Source organism: Lepus europaeus, unplaced genomic scaffold, assembly GCF_033115175.1.
Source record: "Lepus europaeus isolate LE1 unplaced genomic scaffold, mLepTim1.pri SCAFFOLD_3_1, whole genome shotgun sequence".
In the NCBI taxonomy this organism is placed as follows: Eukaryota; Metazoa; Chordata; class Mammalia; order Lagomorpha; family Leporidae; genus Lepus; species Lepus europaeus.
Window position 1 is genome coordinate 13,205,140 of NW_026909276.1, and position 21,598 is coordinate 13,226,737.

Below are 21,598 nucleotides of genomic sequence, written 5' to 3' on the forward strand. Positions count from 1 at the left end.
CGGCCTCTATAAATTTTAAGAATCATGTATTTGGAAACACCTCTTAAATATCTAACATGGTGTAGTTTGTTTAACCAGTAAACTTAAGCACAACCATATAAAATGTTTTTAGTTTCTTTCTACCAACAAGTTTAAAACATATGATACACAGATTCAGGTCACACAAATTAAAATGTATCTTTGATTGATTTTAGCAACTTAAATTTATTGACAATATTATCTATAAGCCATTTAAAATAAAACTCTTAATAATATTTTTATAATAATTTTAATAATAAAATTTCCCCATGTGGACATACACATATAACATAGCATAGTAGACCAATACAGCAATTTTAATAATAGCTTTTAAAATCTTTAACTCTTTTTGTAGATTGCCAATTGATTTGGATTGCTTATTGTTTTTAGTAACCTCAGTTAACCATACTTTCTCTCAGTTGGTACTGTTCATACATTATTGGCTTCATCTGTTTACAGAGCCATCCCAAAATACTGAATACAATATAAGTGGCTGGAAAAAGTCCATAGGAACCTATAGGAGGAAAGCTAAACACAGAACCAACAAGGCTTTAGTTTTATGAGCAGCAAATCATATATAACTGTGGATGACAAAAGACTTTAAGTCGCCATGTTTAAAATTATAAACTTGGCCGGCGCCGTGGCTCAACAGGCTAATCCTCCGCCTTGCGGCGCCGGCACACCGGGTTCTAGTCCCGGTCGGGGCACCGATCCTGTCCCGGTTGCCCCTCTTCCAGGCCAGCTCTCTGCTGTGGCCAGGGAGTGCAGTGGAGGATGGCCCAAGTGTTTGGGCTCTGCACCCCATGGGAGACCAGGATAAGCACCTGGCTCCTGCCATCGGAACAGCGCGGTGCGCCGGCCGCAGCGCGCTACCGCGGCGGCCATTGGAGGGTGAACCAATGGCAAAAGGAAGACCTTTCTCTCTGTCTCTCTCTCACTGTCCACTCTGCCTGTCAAAAAAAAATATATATAAACTCATCAACCAACAAGAGGCACTTGCTTACTTCACTGTATTTTTGAAAGCACTTGTAGGATTTTACAAGTATTTAACCCTTTAGGCCTCTGGGGCTTTCTCATTAAGATAACTATCATGTCTAATAACACAAGATCATTAGACTTTTTAATTCTCAAACATTTGTATTAATAGCATTTTCCGTTATAGAAACTTAAAGTCTGGTACCACATCACATCTTGACAGTACTTCTAATATAATCCAAATAGTTGGATGTTAGTTGGTGTCTCTATAAGATGAGAGACATAGGTCCTTCGATTTTTTCAGTTGGGCCCAAACTGGAAAAACCAAAGTCCAGGATTTACTGGAAATTTTAGAGACCAGATTGTTTGAAACTTTGAATTTTTGAATGCCTGTCAAGAATGCCAAGAAGGCTCAAAATCCAAAATATCTGGTTGAAATAAGATTCCTTAAAATCATGACATAACATAGACCAAATTTGATCATTGGTACAAGGTGATTATTCAAATCTTTGAAAATAAGCACATATTTAAATAACCCTTAGCTCTTAATAAAAATTCAGCTGTTTTTGAACATTTAGAATTTAACAGACATCAAGAGAACATAATAGATTACTTTAACACATTGCTTTAACAGAGCATCAGAGTTTAATTCTATGTCAAAGAGAAATTGAGCTTCCTGTGATCTTTTGCTGTGAGGTTTCCTTCCTTTACCTTCTTTCATATTGGTGACCATGTTTCTGTGTTTCTGTGTGTAACACATCTTTAAGCATCTTTTGCAGGGCAGGATGTGTGGCAACAAATTCTTTCAGTTTCTGTTTGCTATGAAAAGTCTCAATTTCCCCTTCATTCACAAATGAGAGCTTTGCAGGATATAATATTCTGGGCTGGCAGTTTTTCTCTCTTAGTACCTGGGCTATGTCTCGCCATTCCCTTCTAGCTTGTAGGGTTTCTGATGAGAAGTCTGCTGTGAGTCTAATTGGAGATCCTCTAAGAGTAATCTGACGTTTCTCTCTTGCACCTTTTAGAATCTTTTCTTTATGTTTCACTGTGGTGAGTTTGATTACAACATGTCATGGTGAGGATCTCTTTTGGTCATGTTTATTAGGGGTTCTATAAGCTTCCTGTACTAAGATGCCTCTGTCCTCCAAACCTGGGAAATTTTCTGCTAGTATGTCACTGAAAATGCATTCTAATCCTTTCTCCCTCTCCATGCCTTCAGGAACTCCTAGAACCCGAATGTTGGGTTTTTTAATAGTATCCTGTAGATTCCCGACAATATTTTTTAGATTTCTAATTTCTTCTTCTTTTCTTTGGTTTGCCTGTTTCCTGTTCTGTCTTCTAAGTCTGATATTCTCCCTTCTGCTTCGTCCATTCTGTTTTTAAGGCCCTCTAATGTGTTTGTCATTTGATCTATTGAATTCTTCATTTCATTGTGGTTTTTTGTCACTATCACAGTTTCTTGTTCTACTAGTTTTTTCATTTCATTTTGATTCCTCCTTAATATTTCATTTTCACGAGAGAGATTTTCTATCTTGTCCATTAAGAATTTCTGTAGTTCAAGAATTTGTTTTTGAGAACTTCTTAATGTTCTTATCAATTTTTTGAGATCTGCTTCTTGCATTTCTTCTATCTCATCATCTTCATAATCTTGAATTGGGGTGTCTTTTTCATTTGGGGATGTCATAGTGTCTTCCTTGTTCTTGTTACCTTGGATTTTGCATTTGTTGTTTGGCATGTTGGAGATATTTGGTTTCTTCACTGTGGTGTTTTTTCTTGTTACACTATGGCTCTATATTAAGTGGACTGTCTGCTTTCGGTGGAGCCTTAGAGGCTTGAGATGAGTGTGGACTGAGAGCTGTGTTTGGTTCCTCAGGGTTGAGGGTGTGTCAAAGATGACACTCCCAGGTTAGGTGTGGTAAATCTCTCTTTCTTTCTTTCTTTTTTTGATTCAAAAGGGAAGTAATTCCGCACAGCTAAACGTAATTGGAGGTAGTTAGCAGGCAAATGATACACCCACAGGAGCCCGAGATTGGAAGCTCTTTCCCAAGGACCACACAGGGAATCTCTGCTGCCCTCAGTGTGGGCGCCAATTCTCCTACAGTCTCCCACTGGGTTGCCAAGTTATATCCTAATCTCCTGTTATTTCACCCCTCCCCCCAGAGTCAGGTTTTTCTGCTAGGCTCAGGGCCGGTGCAGACCTGAGGTCGCCCTGCTTATGACGTATGTCAAAATGGCGCCTGTTCTTTGTCTTGCTCGCCTTTGAGGGGTGAGCGGAGAGAAAGAAACTCGTGTCCGTATTGGTCATTTTTTTTTTCCTCTCTCTCTTCTAGTTAGCCTGGTGAACTTTTCCCCACAGAGTTCCAAGCCTCGTTCCCTCTAGTCTCCTCTTTCTGCTTTCCCGCTGGTGTCTCGAGCTATTGAGGTTCGGCTCACTCACGTTCCAGCGCTGGTGTGTTGAGTCTGCCGCTGGTGTCCTGAACTTGGGCTCCCACGCTCTCCACGCAGGTCCACTGTGAATCACTAGTTCTGGAAGAGTTTCCTCTGCTGTTTCTTCCCCTACTCTTCCTTGAACCTGCAGTATCTCCACTTTTATTAAGCTGTCCTTTCCTGGACTATCAGTGTGCTCCCTTCCTATTCCGCCATCTTGCCACTCTCCTTTTTTGTCATCTTTTACAGGCATTCAAAAAAATCAAAGTTCCAAAGAATTTGAACTTTGATATTTCCAGTTGGGTTCCTGGAAATGTCAAAGGATATATGTCTCTCATCTTGGAGAGACACCAGCTAATTAATCAGGCTATTTGGGTCACATTACAGATACTGTTAAAATGTGAAGTCGTGCTCAATTTAAGTTTTGATAATATAAAATAAAATGCCACTGATACAAATGTCTGAAAGTTAAAAAGTCTAATGATCATGTGTTACTAGACCATCTTGTGTTACTCTTAATGAGAAAGGCCCAGAGGCCTAAAAGAATTAAATGTTTTGTAAAATCCTACAGGTGCTTTTGAAAATACTGTGTGAAGTATGCAAATGCCTCTTGTTGGTTAATGAGTTTATCATTTTAAACATAGCTATTTAAAGTCTTTACTCATCCACAGTTTTGTATATCAGATTTGCTGCTCTAAACTAAAATATTGTTGGTTCTGTGTTTAGCTGCCCTCCTATAGGTTCTGATGGACTTTTTCCAGCCACTTCTATTGAATTCAGTAGTTTTGAATTGTTCTGTAAACAGATGAATTCAATAATGCACTACAGGTTCCAACTGGAAGAAAGTATAGTTAATCAAGTTTTCAAGAACAGAAAGTAATTTTAATTGGTTGGTAATAAAAAAAAGCTAAAGATTTTAGGAAACTATTACTAAAACTGCTTTATTGTTCTATCTTGTATGTTGTGTTATGTGTGTATTCATATTGTATGTCTACATGGGAAAATTTACTTTGAGCTCTGTCTTAATTGGTTTATCAAGGAAGGATTGCTCATAAATTTAATAGCTAAAATTAATTGAAGATACATTTGATTCATCTGACCTGAATCTCTTTGTCAGATGCTTTAAATTTGTTGATAGAAAGGAACTAAAAAATGTTTTATGTTTCTGTTTTTTGTTTAAACAAGCCACATCATGTTAGATATTTAAGATATATTTAAATACATATATTCTTAAAATTTATAGAAGGCATTGGACCTACAGTAAATATTTTATAGGCTATTATTTAATGGTTAAAACCACTTGTTAATATTCCATTTGACATTGTCAGTGGGCATTCAGGCAAGCCTGACTTGCTCCCACATTTCTCTATTCTCTTTAAGATGGGACACTGACTCTGTCCTGAGGGATTCCTCAGGATGTAGTTTGATTTTTAGATCTTATGAAAGGAGTGACTAACATGTTCTGTGTAACAGCATAGCCAAAATGAGAACTTAAATCATAATTTCATGGCTGGACTTACTTCACCATGGGATCCCAAATTCCCTTGGGCTAGATGGTGAAAGTGGCATCTTAAGTTTAAAAGTGACTGTATTTGATTGCATTAAGTTTTAAGTTGGTCATGTAGGAGGCACTAATTGTTAAAATGATCATATCAATAGAATTAATATAATTAAAGAGGAGTAAATGCTTTAACATGGGAAGCAGTCCATACAGCAGACTCATAGAATGGCAATTGCTCTAAGTAACGCTCAGTGACCTCAGAGTCATCCCTAAAGGCATTCTGATTTGGCTAAAAAGCCCACAAGAGCATTTCAGGCATGGAAAGTCAGGACACTTGTGCGAAAAGGTGAACCTACAGGGAGAGTCTCCCTGGGTGAGACTCCTGTGGAAAGAAGTGGTCATCAAAGAAGGATGTACTCTCTTCAAAGGGAGAACTTTCACTTTGCTTACGTCCTTCTCTAAATATTGACTGAGTTTGTGGATTCAGAAGGCTTCCATAGCCTAGACAGCTCATGTCAAGAGCCTTGGGTGATCACTGACATCACACAAAAGAGTGTGAATTGTTAAATTAACCATAGGAGTCACTGTGCACTAACTTCCCATGCAGGACCTCAAGACTATGCTTAAAAAAACAGAGGGGAGAGTATGATACCCCCACTATTGGTGTATTAACTTTGCTCCTTTCACCATAAAGTTCTTATAGGTCTCACCCCCTGGAGAGCCACCAGCATTGAAATGCTGGAGACCTCTCACAGGTGCAACCCAATTGCCTCTGGTTTGATGGAGGGACCCAACCACCCAACAATGGAAGGGGCCTGATCCCCTCATAATGATGGGCAAAGGTTTTGCTTGTGTTTTCCAGAGATCACTCTGCAGCCTGTGTGGATAGCAGCCTGAAATGCCAAACCCTGGACCCAGTCTCTGAAAGCTTACCCTCTGACAAGCCAACTTCAGCGCCTTTCCCTGAACAAGCCATTCACAGAAAGATCCTCTTCAGATCAGCTACAGCTTAAATGGAAGGGACCTTACCAGGTGCTACTGAACATGACTACCTCAGTAAAATTAGGATTAAATGTCTACCTCTCAAGTCCTAACAGGTGTACTCAAAAGACATGCCTGATTATTCCTGTAAGCCAGAGATCTTAAGCAAAAAGAAAAGTAAAGCCTTTGCTTTCCTCACATCAAGAGTGCTGCACCTGAAGGCAGGCATGGCGTACCTGCCTCTTTGGATTCTCTGTTATTAATAATAAAACTCCTAATGTGTTCTTCTATTATAATTCTCTATACTCAAGCTAAATGGGTTTATAATGTATCACCACCCACTATCTGGGAGTCTGTAGGATGTGGTCTTTTCATCTTAAAGGGGCACTCCACTTACAATTGGTCATGTTCCAGTTTTGCTCATACTAATTAACAAACTTACATGTTCCAGAACTCAACAACTTCTGGGAGTAACTGACCATGCAGGGGACACAGACATTGGTAGTGACCAAGATTGCTCCAGCTCACAAAGAGAATTTGTTAAATGAGATAGGCAGAGACTTCCAGACCCAGGACAGGCAGGGCCTGCACTACATCCCTCATAAACAGGAAGCAGCTATAGAAGATGTGATGATTCTACACCCTTCAACATCCCTAGGATTAAGGGAATGGAGTCTCTGAAGGGGGAATGATGCAGGCAGTCATACATCATTAGACTTGAGAGCTGAAAGGCTATGACTTCATCACACTTTCCCCATGCCCCCTGCGTGATCTCATGCCCCTGCTTTCCCATATCTGTGCACCCGCCTGCCAATTACAAAGGCCTGAAACATGGTGGGCCTGATCTTTTTCCCTTTGCCCTTCTTTTCCTCCCTGCCCTTAATTCCCATGGTAGGCATTCTTCAATTTAATTTAAAGCTTATTATGGGTTGCAGCTTGTTGCCGTGCCACGCTAAGCAGAGTCACACTTGCCCTAAAACAAAGGGAGGAGATGTGGGTGATCCTGTGAGACTTTCTGCTTAGCCCATGTGGCTAGCCTGACTGATGGTGGGAGGTGGGAGCCTCAGGCACATTTCCTCCCACCCCCACCTTCTGCCAATTAGGTAAACTGTTGCTGGGAGTGGTCCAGGCCCACCTTGAAAGCTACCCTAACTATGAGACCTTCAAGGTAATTGGAGATGCATATTGGTGCCAGTGTTGGTTCTATCCTATAGAGTTAGGGTTGCCCTGAATTAGTTATGCCCCTTCTGCCTGCCCTTTGAAAGTGTACATGGTCTTTAGTAAAGGTGGACATGTTCACTGAAGCCTGTCCCTGGTGCTTTCTGTGGAAGAACACCATTGCCTCACTCTCCCCAATGGTGGGGCCTCACAGGACAAGTCCACAGCTCTTGGCCTGCTCCCTGCTTGGTATGGACCCTACTGAATTTCCAGACTTTCCTTTCTCCTTTAGATAAAGCCCTCAATCTCCTATGTGTTTCTCTCACTGAATAAAAGCTTAAAAACTCAGCTTATCATCTGGTCTATTTGAGCCAGTATTCAGAATTTGTCTCTGAATTCATGGCAAGAACCCACACAGATTATTAATTTCAGAAATATTAATAAGTGCTGAAGTCTTAGGGCCAAATTATGGAGTCTTTTATTTCTAAAAGCCTATGGCTGCACAGGGGCCTGTGCTCTCCAAATCATACTGCCCTGATAGAGCTCAAGGGTAAGCTTCAAAAGGCCAAAACCATATCTTGTTGAAGTTAATTACAAAGCCAAGCATTTGTTACAGGAGCTAGAGCAAGCAACATTATGCTTATTTCAGGGGCATTAACCAGTTTCCCAGTACTTAGTGTAAATAAACTTACAAAAAACCTTTCACAAGACTAGTTTTTGAGTAGCTAGCATTTGCGGGACTGGTTACAAAAAAATAGAGGACAATCAGGGACAAAATGGAGTGACTCTGGTCAGGCCATAGCTCATTTGCACTTGAAAATCAGTAAAATGTAGCCCGAGGTTCTGCAGCTCCTCCTGCATGGACCCAGAGGCCCCTCTGACTTTGACCACCTTGACCTCAGCATAACCCCAGCAGGGCTCCCCATTCTCTGTTACAGGAGACTGGGTTGCCAGCATCACTGCAGAGAACAAGAACAGTCCCACAGTGACAGAGGTGGAGCCTGGAGCTGGAGTCTCTACAAGCGGCAAGGACCCATGGCAGTGTGGCCAGGAGTTCCCCAGGTCTCACAGAGGACAGTGAGTATGCCTCTGGTGGACTTCTTGTTGCAGGCAGAGGATTGTTCACCTGCAATCCTCACTTCAGGACTGGTTACTATGTGAATCATGCTGGCTGTGAGGCCTTAGCCCCATGCAAAACTTGGCTCATCCCTTGGCTGCCTAGAATTAATCTCAGACATGGCCAAGCAGACCCCACAGCACTGCTCAGTGCATGGCATGGCCTCTGTCAGCGAGGATAGTGTCAACATAAAGTAGCCACACCACTGCCCCTGAGCCAAGCACCCAAATCACTTGTCTGTCCCAATGTCTGAACACCAGCCTGTTTTCAAAATCAATTTCATTGTGACAGGATGAAGAAGTCAATAAAACTGGAGAAAAAGATTCTACACACTTTTCAAAAGATAAAGAGGAAGAATACATCTGGACTAATCCATAATGCAAACATTATACAACTGCAATGATTGAAGAAATCAAATTTCCACATGAGCAATAATATAAAAAACAAACTAAATTTTGAAACAGGATATTCTTCAATAGGTGAATGTATGAGTAAACTGTGTTGTGTCTGAGAGACCTCAGCCTGGATGAAGGCACAGCTATTTTAGAATAGGCCTCCATCTTGTAATTCAGGCCTGACCGAGCCCTGAACCCTGAAGCTCATGAAAGAAAAAATAAATGAACTCCCCTTGCAATAAACCCCACCTAGCAACAGCCAATCAGCAGCTAGCAGGGAGATACCTAAAGTTTCAGGTGTCTTTTCAGGCACTTAAGGTAATTGATAATATCCTGAGACCCTGCAGTTTGGCAAGTACACCATAGTGGCTCTGACCCTATACTTTAGCCAATCATTTTTTTTTTTTTACTTTTTGGCAGGCAGAGTGGACAGTGAGAGACAGAGAGAAAGGTCTTCCTTTGCTGTTGGTTCACCCCCCAATGGCCGCTGCGGCTGGCACGCTGTGGCCAGCGCACCATGCTGTTCCAAAGGTGCCAGCCTGAGTAGTAGTTTTACCATTAATTCACATAGTACAACACACTGAGGACAGAGATCCTACATGGGAAGCAGGTGTACAGTGATTCCCATTGTGGATTTAACAATTGACAGTCAGTAATCACCCAAGGCTCTTATCTTGAGTTGCTGAGGCTATGGAAGCCTCTTGAGTTCACAAATTCCAACCTTATTTAGATAAAGCCATAATCAAAGTGGAAGTTCTCTCCTCCCTTCAGAGAAAGATATCTCCTTTGATGGCCCGTTCTTTCTGCTGGGATCTCACTCACAGAGATCTTTCATTTAGCAACCTGGTTATTTTTAAAGTAACAAGCTGATATAAGTGCATATGAAAATGCAAAGAATCTAGGATAGCCAAAATAACTGAAAAAATAATAAAATCAAAGGGATGATGATTTTTAAGTGTTATAAATTTATACTAATCTAAAGTATGCTGTTGTCATACAGAAAGCCAGACAGATGAATGGAACACAAAAGAGGTTCCAGAGAAGATCCAAACACAGTGAACAGGTTTTCTACAGAGGCACTATCACAGTGCAGGGGAGAAAGTATAGCCTTTTCAACACATGGTGTTAGCACAATGAGATACTAATTTCCAATAAAATAGCTTCTATTTACAAAATTGAAAAGAAAATATGCCACAGATCTAACTGTAGTACTGAAAACTACAATACTTCCAGAAAAAAAAATCATAGAAGAAATTTTTTTTTCACTTTAAGTTAGGCAAAGATTTCCTAGATACAAGAAAAAATTAAAATCTATAATTGAGTACAGGGATAATTAACACTTAATCAAAGCCTAAAACTTCTTTTCTTCAAGACTTATTTATTTATTTGAAAGGCAGAATTACAGAATGGCAGATGCAGAGAGAGAGAGAGAGAGAGAGAGAGAGAGAGAGAGAGAGAGAGATCGTCCATCTGCTGGTTCACTCCCCAGATGGCCACAATGACCAGAGCTGGGCTGATCTGAAGTCAGGAGGCAATAGATTCTTCTGGATTTCCCATGTGGGTGTAGGAACCCAAGCACTTGGGCCATCTTCTACTGCTTTCCCTGGCTATAACAGTGAGCTTGATCAAAAGTGGAGCAGCCAGGACTCAAAGTCATACCCATATGGAATGTTAGTGCTGCAGGCAGCAGCTTTACCCACTATGCCATAGCATGGCCCCAAAAACTTCTTTTCAAAATACTGTCTAAAGAATGAAAGAGCAAAAAAAATCCTTTAAAAATATACTGAGACCAGCTTTGTGGCATAGTGGGTAAATCTTCTGCCTAGAGTACCGGCATCCCATATGTGCACCGGTTTGAGTACCAGTTACTCAACTTCTGATTCAGCTCTCTGCAATAGCCTGGGAAAACAGTAGTAGATGACCCAAATCCTTGGACCCCTGCACCCTCATAGGAGATCCAGAGGAAATGCTTGGCTCCTGGCTTTGGATAGGCACAGTTCTGGCCATTGCAGCCAACTGGGGAGTGAATTAGCAGTTGGAAGACCTCTCTCTCTCTGCCTCTCCTTCTCGCTCTGTGCAACTCTGGCTTTCAAGTAAATAAATAAATCTTTTTTTAAAAAAAAGAAAAAGGAAAAATATACCTGATAAATTAAATTTTATAGTGTAATACATAAGATGCCAACAAAACAACCCTTAATTCTAAAATAGTAAGCATGTTAGAAATAGTTCACCACAGAAGACAGGAAAGGGAGCTGTTGTTTAATAATGGGTTGATCCATCTCCTACAATACTGGGATTCTATATGAGTGCTGATTTGAATTCTGGCTGCTATACTTCCAAACCAGTTATATTAATGCTTCTGGGAAAGCAGCAGTGGATTCCACACATATTCTGACCCCCTGGCACATATGTGGGAGACTGTTATGCAGTGATCCTCACCAGGTAATCAGCAAGCCCTGAGTAGATGCAACTTCCCACAGTGACTGCCCAAAGTCCCAGCCACACCCTGAGCCCTCCCACACAGCATCAGTGTTCTCACAGTCCTAGCACACAAGCCTCCCACAGTCATGGGCACCCAGCCCTCCATCAGTTCCCCCCACCAAATTCAAGTTTCTCTGCTCTGCTGTTTGCTGGGTGTACAGACACTGGTGCATCTATTACATATGTCCAAAATGATGCCTGCTCTCTATCAGCTTATTACAGAATGCCAGTTTCAGGATGATCAGGGAGACAGAAACATGACAGGTACACTGTCCTACCTAGGGCTCCTAGCTGGATTCCCACCAGGATCTTTCTGCAACTTTATCACCAGTGGCTTGGGATGCTCCAGTCTGGTCTCACTTCCTGAGCTGCTGCTGAGGTTCTTGGCTGCTGGGTTTCTGAGTTGTGCATGTCCACACTCTGCACATGGTCCACAGTGTCCCTCTAATTTGTGTGGAGTTTCCTCTGCCATTTTTTCCCTAACTCTTCCTTGAGACTGTACTCTCTCCAGTTTTTTCATACTATCTTCTACAACAGTAAGCTCCCTCTATTCCTCCATCTTAATCCAATCCTTGATTTATTTTTTCTCAAGAAATTCATTATCTGTTCAATTACTCATCTGTTCAATTGTTTATTATTGGGTTCAGAAAATACTTACTGAACAACCAATGCATGTCCTAATAGTCATGGTGGAAAGAGACATGGCTTTTAAATTTTAAAATTTTATAATAAAAATGATAATCTGTGATAGATTGCCAATATTTTATTTTCTAAAGTACATATACCAAGTCTTCTCATTTTCCCTAGAGTATAAACAACTATTATACAGTACCCTGAAAAATCATAGCCGTTTATGATAACAGGGTCAATGACACTGTCATATATATAATGCTAAGGAATGGCTAAATTTCATCTTTCAAATTGCTTTTATTGGATGCATGCTTGTGAGAACACTACTAGAAAGGCTTCACCCTAAGCTCATTTTCCCAACCGCACCTCCCTCCCTACAAACTGCCCTCTCTAACTTGGATTCTGTATCATCTTCACTCTCTGAAAAAGAATGCACCTGCCAACTAATGTGAAGAGCAAATCACTTCATCTCCTGTTTAGATGCTGCTTTTTGGACACTTGTGTGCTTCTACCTCCAAAAACAGCCACTCTGTCATTCAACGGTCACTGTTATGTCCTTCAACAAATAGGCACTAAAAAAAGACAAGAACAATCCTACACTTCATGGGTTTTGTGTCTTCCCAGAGCCTGTAGATTACAATTCTCATGGCTAAGGTCACCAAGGAGTTGGATCAAGACAGACAGCATAGAGTTCCCTATTAAAAAAAAAAAAGGTCAGGTCTTCCTCTAACACATTTGTGTTAGCCAATGAAAATTTGTTAGATTATCAGATCAGCTACTTACTACATTAGGACAAAGAGATAACATAGCATCATGGAATGAATAAGAAAATGAACCTAGGGTGCTGCTATTTTTTCCTTTTTTCGTGGAGGCAGCTGGCAGTTTAAGGAAGAGAAGAGTTTGGACAAGAGTGCAAGCTCTGAACCAGCAAAAGCCAACCCTAGCTGAAAGAGTGATGGTCCACACCAAAAGTTCTTGCTTTCCAAAATTCAGAAACAAGCTTCCCAGAAACTGAGATGCCCCAGGAAGAAAAGACAGCTAAAGAATCCAGTTAGGTTGACTCCAATGAGACAAGAAGAGAAACACATTTTTCAACATGATGCTTGAAGTATGCTCTCCATCTCATGAAGCATCTGTCCAGGGTCTGGTGCCCTTTTGGTAAACAGATGCCATACTTCCCCCCTAGCTGAACTGTAGCCATCATCATTCATCAGCTGGCCTCTACTCTGTTCAGCAGCACTGAAGCCTATACCCTATCCCCAAGCCCTACTTCAAAATCCTCAGCTTCTGTAGCTGGATGGACCAGAGAGACTGGTAAGCCAAACTCGAGTGAAGACAAGGCACAATAACAAGAAATATGGAGAAGTGTGTAATTCAGGTTTGAGTTGTAGAGACAACATGTACTTAACTAACAAGTCTTGGTTCCAATCCAGGTCCTGCAACATGTTAGTCTGTCACAAGACTTTGAGCCAATGATCTTGCTCCTCAGCATCTGTCTCCTCATCTGCAGAGATAAAACGCCGACTTTGCAGAGCTACTATGAAATTTAAATACATAAGAAGGGCCGGCGCAGCGGCTCATTAGGCTAATCCTCCGCCTTGCAGCGCCGGCACACCGGGTTCTAGTCCCGGTCGGGGCACCGATCCTGTCCCGGTTGCCCCTCTTCCACGCCAGCTCTCTGCTGTGGCCAGGGAGTGCAGTGGAGGATGGCCCAAGTGCTTGGGCCCTGCACTCCATGGGAGATCAGGAGAAGCACCTGGCTCCTGCCATCGGATCAGCGCGGTGCGCCGGCCGCAGTGTGCCTACCGCGGCGGCCATTGGAGGGTGAACCAACGGCAAAAGGAAGACCTTTCTCTCTGTCTCTCTCTCTCACTATCCACTCTGCCTGTCAAAAAATAAATAAATAAATAAATACATACATACATATGAAGTTGGCCTTCTTTATTAAAAGACAATCCCAAATGCACGTGAGGCAAGAATTTGATTTTACTAGACACAAATCCTACAGTATAACTCTGAGAATATAAAAAATCAAATCTGAATAACATATAGAAGCTACTTTGATGCAACAAAATATACATGCACATGTAACAGTTGTACAAATTCCCAGCTTAGGAAATCAGAATTATCTAAACAAAACAGATGTTAATAACCAAAATGTATGATGAGTTCTGCTCATTTCTTCACCACAAATAAAGACCTTCCAGGATGAAATCAATGTCCTCATTTGCTTTCTCTAAGTTTGGGGGTGGTTAGGATCACTTCATTGGCCTCCTGGGGTTTCCAAGGCAACTGTTAGGGTAATTCTCAAAAGGAAAAGAACACCAATCTGTGACAACTATTCTAGAGACATTCATACAGTAATAGGCATTATTACTAGAAATGCAGTGCTCTCAACAGCAGCTATCTCCTTTGGATAATTTACTACATACAAAGCTCTAAGTAGGTAAACTTACACTTCTGCATAAAAAGTAATAATTATTACTACAAGAAACCATCAGAACTCTAAAATTAATTTCATGAAAGTGAATTACAAAACCTAAAGCCCAAATTTGCGGCATAACCCAGTATTGTCTTGCCAAAAAAAAGTTAATTCTCAACTGTCTACACCTAAGAAATTCCCACAGCTGCCTCATGTCATCCTTTTCCAGGAGTCCTAGGGAGGAAAAGAAATAGGTAAATTATATTCAGAATGTCCTTATTGTTTCTGTTTACTATCACATAAATTTATGATAGGTCAACTTTCAGTTCAGCATTTCAGTGTTCAGTTGTTCTAGAATATTTCATTTGTGGAGCAGGTATGTAACCTAGAAGTTAAGATGCCTGCATCCCATGTTAGAGTACCTGGGTTTCATTTCTGGCTCTAGAACCTGACTCAAGCTTCCTGATAATCCAGATCCTGGGAGACAGATAACTGCTCTTGCTACCAACCTAGGAGGCCTTGATTGAGTGCTTTTCTGCTGACCTAACCCCAAGTGTTTAGGCACTCATGGAGTGGACATGAAGAGTTTAGCTCTTTCATTAAATTCCTATCTCTTTGTCTCTATGCCTTCCAAATTTAAAAAATGACAGTAATTCTATTTCTGAGTCATTTAATAAAGAATCACATCTAACCATGAACTATAAAGCAATTGAAGTTCTAAACAGAATTATTTTTAAATTTTTTATTTACATAAGGTGAACAAATTCCATGCATTTCATATGTACAGATTTAGGAGCATAGTAATACTTCCCACCAACTCTCTCGCCCTTGCTCCCATATTCCCTCTTCCTTCTTTTCTTAATTTTTCTTTTAATTTTTACAATGACATACTTTTAAAACTCCATGAAGTAAAGAATTCACTAGATATCAAGTAGGAAAACCACTGTTCTTCAAGAGTATAGACAAGCGCAGTAAACCATATTCACATTTTAAAGTCTCAATTTTGCTAACATATGTATATTTTGTCACAGTAAATTTATAAAATATGTTTCAAGATTTGTACTGCCTACACATGCAAACAAAAGTATATAGAATAAACACAGCCTTCTCTACCAGATCACTTAAAGCACTGTAAAAACATATTGTAATTGATTAATTTTTAAAAGAAAACTTCTTAGAATTCCACATTCCTCAATTATCACCAACTTTTCTATTGCCTTTCTTATTAAAAATGTTTTAAGTTCTCTGAATTTAACCATATCAGTCAAAATTCTATAGCAACCATCTATTGAAATGGTTCCTTAACAAATTCAATTATCAGCTACCTATAAAGCATTCAAGGTCATTGATATAGTAAAATGTTTTCTTGCTATGACCCAGGGAAGATACAATCCTGGTTTATTTCCAGAAAAGTTATCACTGCAAACATTTTTGCAAAAGAAAATGAAGGATTTAGTTTACCTTTTTTATCCTGATCACATGAACAGTTTTCATCATTCACTTGTAGCAGACTCCTCCATTAAAATCAATTAACTGAGTATTTCATTTAAACAAAAAACAATGAAGAAAAGCAATTAGCCTACTAATATAGACTGCATCTGTTGGTGAACTAAAGGTAGATATTTCTTGCCTCTGGAAACATTTTTGAGGTAAACTTGATAGGATTTGTATACAGACAAGAGAGGAGTTGTGAAAGAGAGATTAATCAAGAATTGCACTGTGGGCCAGTGCTGTGGCTCACAAGGCTAATCCTTCACCTGCAGTGCCAGCAGCCCAGGTTCTAGTCCCAGTTGGGGCACCGGTTCTGTCCCGGTTGCTCCTCTTCCAGTCCAGCTCTCTGTTGTGGCCCGGGAGTGCAGTGGAGGATGGCCCAAGTGCTTGGGCCCTGCATCCGCATGGGAGACCAGGAGGAAGCACCTGGCTCCTGGCTTCAGATCAGCGCAGCACGCCAGCCGTAGTGGCCATTTGGGGGGTGAACCAATGGAAGGAAGACCTTTATCTCTGTCTCTCTCTCTCTCACTGTCTATAACTCTCTCTCTCTGTCTCTCTCTCTCACTGTCTACTCTTCCTGGCAAATAAATAAATAAATAAATAATTGCATTGTGGATCTCAGCACAGCAACTGCAGAAGTTGCCATTAACTCATGTAGGGAAGACTACCTAAGGGACATGTATGAGAAAGAATAACATTAGTAATATATTGGACCTGTTGGGATTTAAATACACAATAGATAATCAAAGAGAGGTCTCAAGTAGGCAGTGTGATATACCGATCTGAAATTAAGGAGGGGTTCCTGTGCTGGAGATACAAATATGGAAACCATTAGTGCAAACAAAGATGTAAAAGTAATTAGAAAGAATATCAAAGATTGAGCTCTACAGCACTTCTGTTTAAAAAGGGGGAGATGAGAAAAAATCAAAAGAAACAGGCTGTTATGGATACACTAGAAAAGCAATAGGAAAACTAGGTGAGTGATAGTTTTAATGCTTATTTCAGAATATTTTTGAGTGATAATGACCAGCATTTTCTATTTTTGATTTTTGAATGACAGCCATTCTAACTGGGGTGAGGTGACACCACACTGTAATTTGTATTTGCATTTCCCTGATGACAGTGATTCTGGAGTTTTTTCATCTGTCTGTTGGCCTTTCTTTTTTTAAAAAGATTTATTTATTTATTTCAAAGTCAGAGTTACACACAGAGAGAAGGGGGGGCTTCCACCCACTGATTCACTCCCCAAATGGCTGCAATGGCCAGAGCTGAGCCAGTCCGGAGCCAGGTGCCAGGAGCTTCTACTGGGTCTCCCATGTGGGTGCAGGGGCCCAAGGACTTGGGTCATCTTCTACTGCTTTCCTGGGCCATAGCAGAGAGCCAGATCAGAAGTGGAGCAGCTGGGACTTGAACCAGCACCCATATGGAATACAGGTATTGCAGGCGGTGGCTTTACCTGCTATGCCACAGTGCTGGCCCTATGTTGGCCCTTTTTATTTCATCCTTTGAAAATGCTTGTTCTTGCCCTTGGCACATTTTTAACTGGATTATTTTGTTGTTGTTGAGTTTCTGGAACTCCTTATATATTCTTGATATTAATCCTTTATTGGATGCATAGTTTTCAAATATTTTCTCTCATTGTTTTGATTACCTTTTCCTTTGTTAATTATTTTCTTTTTTGTGAAATAATTTCTTAGATTGATGTAATCACATTAGTCTATTGGTGTTTGTTTTATTACTTGTGCTTCATTGCTTAGGCCAATAGCCTTTCCCCTATGTTGTTCATCAGTAATGTGATGGTTTCAGGTATTAGATTTAGATCCTTGATCCATTGTGAGTTGATTCTTGTATAGGGAGTAAGATATAGGTTTGATTTTGAACTACAACAGTGGAAATCCAACTTTCCAAACATCATTTATAGAAGAGACAGAATTCATTTCTAAAATATTTATTTATTTATTTAAAAGACAGAGATATGGTGGGGGAGGAAGAGAGACAAAGAAAGAGATTTTCAGTCTGCTGGTTCTCTCCCCAAATGGTCAGGGCTGGGCCAGGTAAACTACAGAAGCACAGAGCTCCTTCTGAGTCTCTCACATGGGTGCAGGGACCCAAGGTGCATTAGAACAAACATGGATTGGAAGTGGAGCAGCTGAGGCTTGAACCAGCACCCATATGGGATGCAGAAAGTGCAGGTGGAAACTTGACATTCTATGCCCCAGAGCCAGCCCAGAAGCAGCTGAATTTTATCAAACTTTGAAGGAAGAACTGATCCCCATTCTTAAATTATTCAAAACAATTGAAAGGGATAAATCTATTCTTTGAGACAAGAATTAGCTCAATTACAAAAGCACAGAGATGCAATAAATAAGAACTATATACCAATATCCATAATGGACATAGATTCAAAATCCTCAACAAAATGGTATGAAATACATCAATAAAACCATCAATAATACATCAATGAGACCCCAAGTAGAATTTATTCAAGGGATTCAGGGATAGTTCAACATATGCTAATAAATATGTTATTTAAAATCAATAAAATGAAAGATAAAGCCATTTGATTTTCTCTATAGAGGCAGAGAACCATTTGATAAAATGACATCCTTTCATGATAAAAACCCTTAAAATTCGGGATAGAAAAAGCATACATTGACACAATCAAAGCAATATATAACTAAACCACAGGCAGCATCATACTGAATGAGGAAAAGCTGTGAGAAATTTCACTAAGTCTGGAACCAAAGATGGCCATTTTCATTATTATTTTTCAGTAGATTTCTGAAAGTTTTAGTCAGGTATTAGGCAAAAAAATCAAAGTGATACAAATTGGAAAGGAGGAATTCCAATTATCCCTGTTTGCAGATAATATAATCCTTTATATACAGGAACCAAAAGACTCCACTAAGAGACTATTAGAACTCATAATAGAATTAAGAAAATTTTCAGGATGTAAAATCAACACACAAAAAACCAGTGTCTTTCTTATACATGAACAATTCTCTGACTGAGAAAGAACTGTAAGATTAGGCCCATTCACAGTAGCAAAAAAACAAAAAACAAAAAACAAAACAAAACAAAAAAAAACCCCTTGGGTTAAATTTAATCAAGAATGTGAAAGATCTCTACAATGAAAATTACAAAACCTTAATTAAAGAAACAAAAGACATAAAAATGGGAAAAATCTCTCATGTTCATAGATTGGAAAAAGTAATATCAAAATGTCCATACTACCCCAAGTAATTGATAGAGTCAAAGCAATCAAATCAAAATATCAAGGACATTCTTCACAATTATAGAAAAAACTGATTTTAAAGTTCATATGGAAAAAAAGAAGACCCCAATTACTCAATTTTAAGCAGAAACGAAGCTGGAGGCATCAGAATACCAGATTCCAAGACATAATCGTGGTCTGCTGTAATCAAAACAGCCTAGTACTGGAACAAAAATAGACATGTAAACAAATGGGACAGAATAGAAACACCAGAAATGAACACAAACATTGACAAACAACTAACATTTGACAAATGAGCTAAAATAACTCCCTAGATGCAAATATTTTGGAAGACAAATGAGGAAGCTATTTTGGAGAAGAGTTTTCTGTTGAGAACAATACTACTGGCAGGTTATATTAAATGACATTGAAGAAATGACCTCTAATTTTATAAAAGTAACTGTCAACCTTGAGAGAACAAATTGTGAATGGTCAGGGGAGTGGAAATTACTGGAATGAGTTAAGGAGTAAAGGAAAAGGATATTTGAGACAATGCGTAAAGAGTCCTTTCACAGTCATCATTGCTGAGTGACATAATCATACACAATCTAATTTTACTTTATCTGAGTTTTCTAATCCTTAAATAATGGTTAGAAATTATATTGGCAATACTTCAAAGCTTTTAAACTATGAAATGAATATATAGCAGTAAAAGGCAGATCAAGGTACTAAATGATACACATCTAAAGCTAAAGAATAAAATGACTTCTTCAAAATTCCCAAATATGTATAATGTATACTATTTATCATCTTGCTTAGATTTATAGATACCATAAAATGTTTGAAAATCTTAAAGACTTGGTAATTCTAACCTAGTCAAATATAAAATTTCTTAATCATATTTAAATTTTGAATTACTTACAAAATAAAAGAAAAAAAGCAGAAAGAAACCTTATTTTTTAATTAAAGATTTGAAAGTTTTATTTGAAGTTCCACTTGAAAAATGTGGGGTGGCACACATTGGTATCTGTAAAATGGGTAATAACATGCATGCAAGATATTCTGAAAAAAAAAAGATTCACCTCTTTTTGTAAATAAAGATTCATTGGAAATCAAACACATCTATTTACTTAAATCCCTTTAACTCAGGAACCTCATAGTACAAATGTTCTCAGATGTTGTCACAGGCTTGTTCTAGCTTTACTTGCAGCTTTGTATAGAGAATAATAATTCATTTTTAAAAGATTTTATTTATTTGAGAGTTAGAGTAACAGACAGTGAGAAGGAGAAACAGAGAGATAGGTCTTCTGTCCACTGGTACACTTCCTAGATGGCCACTGCAGCTGGAGCTGTGCCGATCTGAAGCCAGGAGCCAGGAGCTTCCTCTGGTCTGCCAATGGGTACAGAGGCCCAAGGACTTGGGCCATCTTCTACTGCTTTCCCAGGCCACAGCAGAGAGCTGGATTGGAAGTGGAGCAGCCGAGACCTGAATCGGCACCCATATGGGATGCCAGCGCTTCAGGCCAGGGCATTAACCCACTGCGCCACAGTGCTGGCCCTGAGAATTATAATTCTTAAAAACATAGAGCTGCTGAAAACCCAATGAGAGCATTTCAGGCATGGAAAGCAAAGACACTGTGGCAAAAAAAATGATCTACATGAAGAATCTCTGTGAGTGAGGGGCCATCAAAGAAGGATGTACTTTTCTCTTAAGGGAGGAGAGAACTTCCACTTTGCTTATGGCCTTGTCTCAATACTGACGGAGTTTGTGGACTCAAAATGCTTCCATAGCCTTAGCAGCTCCTAACAAGAGCCCCAGGTGATCACTGACATCATAAATAAGAGTGTCAATTGGGAGGTGGAGCCAAGATGGCGGAATAGTGAGGGCACGCACCAATAGTCCGGGAAAAGATAGTTTAATAAAAGTGGAGTTACTATAGCCTGAGGAAAAGGCTCAGGAAAAAAATTGCAGAGGAAACTCTTCCAGATCTAGTGGATGTGACACAGAGGACCTACAGGGAGAGCAAGGTCACCCACCGTGTGGAAGCCGAGCCGTGGGAGCCAAGCCACAGAGTCTGCATGCCAGCGCTGGAAGGGGAGGTGAGACAAAAAACTCGGTAAGCCGAGACATTGGTGGGGAAAGGCAAAAAGAGCCTACAGGGAATTAGGCCTGAAGCCACACTGGGGAAAGTTCAGCAGGCTGACTGGAGGAGAGAAAAAAATGAATAAATAAGGGGAACCGGCATGGACACTAGCCTCTCTCACCATTCACCTTACAAAGCCAAGAAAGACAAAGAGCAGGTGCCATTTTGCATATGTAAAGTGGCACCCGCCATTAGCCAAGCAGAAAAACCTGACTCTGGTGAGAAGAAATAACAGGAGGTTAAGGCCTAATGAAAGTGTGGAGCTAACAAACTGAGACTGTGAAAATCTGAGGGGGCGGGTGAGAGAACTCAGCATGTACACAAACTCGGTAACCTGGGCAACCGGGTGAGAGAATGCCGAGAAATTTGAGACCACACTGAGGGCTGCATAAACTCTTTGTGTGGTCCCAGGGGTAGAGCAGATGAATACCCATAGGGGTCAGATTTCATACATCAACTACCCTCAATTCCACTCAGCTGTGTGGAATTACTTCTCAAATGAGTCAAAAGAGTAGAGAGAGAGAGAGAAGAGAGAGAGAGAGAGCCAGCAAGAGAACAATCTAGGTGAGTCACCTTTGGCACACCCTTAACCCTGAAGAACCAAAGAGAGCTCTCTGGCCACTCCCATCACAGCCTCTAAGGAT

The 21,598-nt window shown here is 40.1% G+C and overlaps 1 long non-coding RNA gene across 1 annotated transcript; it reads left to right on the top strand.

The window, feature by feature from the left end:
• The first annotated feature begins 4,916 nt into the window (after positions 1-4,916).
• LOC133755328 (uncharacterized) lies at positions 4,917-13,523 on the top strand. The gene is made up of 3 exons (XR_009865370.1): positions 4,917-5,953; positions 7,999-8,137; positions 8,469-13,523. It is a non-coding gene; the product is annotated as an uncharacterized LOC133755328 (long non-coding RNA).
• The last annotated feature ends 8,075 nt before the right edge of the window (positions 13,524-21,598 follow it).